Here is a 3,034-nt window from a genome sequence, read left to right on the forward strand (position 1 = left end):
TCCCCGAGGGCTGGGCTGTGTCTCCCCCTCAGACTGGGGCTCCCTGAAGCAGGGCTATGTCCCCCCTCAGACTGGGACTCCCTGAAACAAAGCTGTTCTTTTCCTCAGACTGAAAGCCCACAGGTCAAGAGCTTTTGATTTTATCTTTATTTCCCAAACCAAATCTTCCCTTCCCTGAGTGAGTCTGACCCAGCTCCAGGGCCTATTCCCCTTCCACCCGTTTTACAATATGTGAGTTGGACCCCAAGATGACAGCACCCACGGAGATGGAGGCAAGCGGTGATGTAACAATCTAGCAGTTCCACCAGGTCTTTCCCAACCTCCTTCCGTCTTATCCTCAAATCCTCTCCAGAATGTGGGTCACACCTGGATCTTATTCCCCAGAGGAAAGATAGAGCAGTGAGTTTCAGAAAGCCAGAGATTTGTCAGGTCACACAGCGGAGGGTCCCCAGGCCCTCACCCTCTCTGTCATGTCCACCCACCCAGACCCCACGAGGCCTGGGGAGGGCCCATCCCCCAGCCCCCAGGAAGGGGTTAATGAGCTTTAGTGCTGGCACGGTGGAGGGCAGTTGGGAAAGTTGGAAAAGCTAGGGAGGGAGCAGTGTTTCTCCACTTGGCCAGAGCTTCGGTTTCCCAATACAGTATTACTGTGGGCCAGTGACAGGCAGCGGGGCAGGCTGGGCACTGCCAAGCTGAGGATCCCAGCACCTTCCTCTGTTGCACTGGCCCGGGAACCAGCCCCAGCCCTCAGGGCTCTCAGCGGGGAGGGACCTGGTCTCTGGGGAGGGTGGGTCAGCGCCCACAGAGGCAGGGCAGGAAGACAAGACTACCACCTAGGAGAGTGAAAGAGAGCCCCCGAGAGGGCGCTGCCTGCTGGCCTGGCAGCCATGAGGTAAAGAAGTAGCAGACCCCCACTTCAGGGTCTCCAGCTGCCCCTGCCACCTTCTGTCACAGCTTCTAAGATAGTGTCTTCCTGACATTTTTGTTTTACCATGACCCATGTGAAAAAATACATCCTACACCATGACCCCTGAGCACATATGAACACAGATACCCCAAGAGTTTCGAGGAATAATATTTACCCTTACTACTCACAAGCCTCTCTGAATATTTTCTATTCTCTTTCATATTTAAGAAAAAGCATAATGCTGGCTGCAAACCCCTAAACTGACCTCCTGACCCCCTGACAGATCAGTGTGCAGTTTGGAAAACACTGCTCCAAGGTCAGCAGGCTAGATACATCGCCACTGCACATATAGGGACACTGAGGCCCGGAGAGGAACCAGAGACTGCTCAGGGCCACAGGGCCGGTCAGGGACTGAGCCCCAGCCAGAGCTCAGGTGGTTCCCACCACAGAATTTCCACTGTAAGTTTCCAGAGCCTGGGGACTTCTTGAGCCCCCTGCCTGCAAAAACAAGGCTGGGGGAGAGAATTACCACTGGTCGAGCATCAGAAAAGAGGAGAAGGTGGTTTGCTGAGAGAAGCAGGCTCTCCTGGGCTCCCCTAGGTCCCAGAAGTCAAAACTCTTTTGAGTCTAAGGAAAAGGTCAGGCTTGGGGGTCAGATTCATTTCCTCCAGAAAATGGTCTTAGTATGATGGGGAGGAGAAATGGAGGTTCCTGGTCTGAGGGGCAGTGACACAAAGCCCCTCCCCTCAGGGAGCCCCCAGTCTGAGGAGAGAGACCCTGCCTTTGCTCTCAGAGAGCTTCTAATTTGCTTCACATCTCTGCTGCAGGCAAAAATTAGGGACATATCCAAAACAGAGGCATATCCAAATGCAATGTCTACTCTGGGAACCTTGCTGGCAAAGCAGCAAGAAGGATGAACAGGAAGGAGAGAAGCATCAAAGCCCCTGAAGGGGGTGGGGGGCGCCTGCGTGGCTCAGTCGATTAAGCCTCCAACTCTTGATTTCCACTCAAGGTCGTGAGATCGAGTCCTGAGTCGGGCTCTGTGCTCAGTGAGGAGCCTGCTTGAGACTCTCTCTCTCTCTCTCCCTCTGCCCCTCCCCACCCAAATAAATAAATAAATCTTCAAGGCACCTGAAGGAATCACCTAGGAGGAAGGTCCGGCCACTCCTTTCAGGTAGGGTTGCCAGACTAAGTACAGGATGCTTACCTAGATTTGAATTTCAGACAAATAATGAAAATTTAACTGGGTGTCCTGTATTTTTATTTGCTGTGTCTGGCAACCCTACCTCCAGGACATTTCCTCTTCATACCTGTCAGGCTCAGGCTGACCAGGAAGCGCACATAGGACTAAGACAGCAGGAGAAGCTCGGATATCCAGGTACCCAGTACTGTGGGGGGTGGGGACAAAAATGAGAGTTCCTAGAACTCCCTCAGACCCACAGACACCCCCAGCTTGAGCCACCGCCTCCCCTCTCTCCCCCAGAAGTGTGGCTGGGGTGAAAAGGCCAGGAAAAACCTTTGGAGTGGGCATGTGGTGGTGGGCAAGGGAGCGAATGGCTTCCTTCACTCCTTCTCAGCAGCCACACCAGGCCGGTTGAGATAAGAGAGTCTTCAGGGAAACTTCCTTTTAGGCCAAAACCAACGGCTGGGCCTGGCACCTGTGGGCAGTTTCTCTGAAGTCATGGGGCCTGGGGGAGGGTTTACCAGCATCAGGCAGAGCTCTTCCCCCAACTCATGTCTCTTCCGCCCTCCTTCCTCCCTGCACCCCCCCAACACACAAACCCACAGTTTGGGCTTTCAGTATGGCCGCTGGAGTTGGGCAGGGCCAAGGGTGTGGCTGAGGTGGCCACAGCCAAAAGGAAAGGGGGCAAGCCCACCAGCCTCACCAGGAGGGCATTCTCTGAGCTCTCATGACCTCTGTGGGCAGAAACATCCCCTCTCCCAGGCCCAGGAGCAGGACTAAGTGCTGGGTCTCAGGTCCTGCCTATCCCCCCCATTACTAAAAGGAAAGGAAAAGCTGTTTCTGTCTTCCCTTGTGGGTTTCTACACTGGCTGTTTCCACATTCCTTACCGACCAAGGGAATTAATCATCCGAGATGCTGAGCGTTTGTTGGGTTCTGTAGATCA

This window comes from Neomonachus schauinslandi, chromosome 8 (genome assembly GCF_002201575.2).
Source record: "Neomonachus schauinslandi chromosome 8, ASM220157v2, whole genome shotgun sequence".
NCBI classification, from domain to species: domain Eukaryota; kingdom Metazoa; phylum Chordata; class Mammalia; order Carnivora; family Phocidae; genus Neomonachus; species Neomonachus schauinslandi.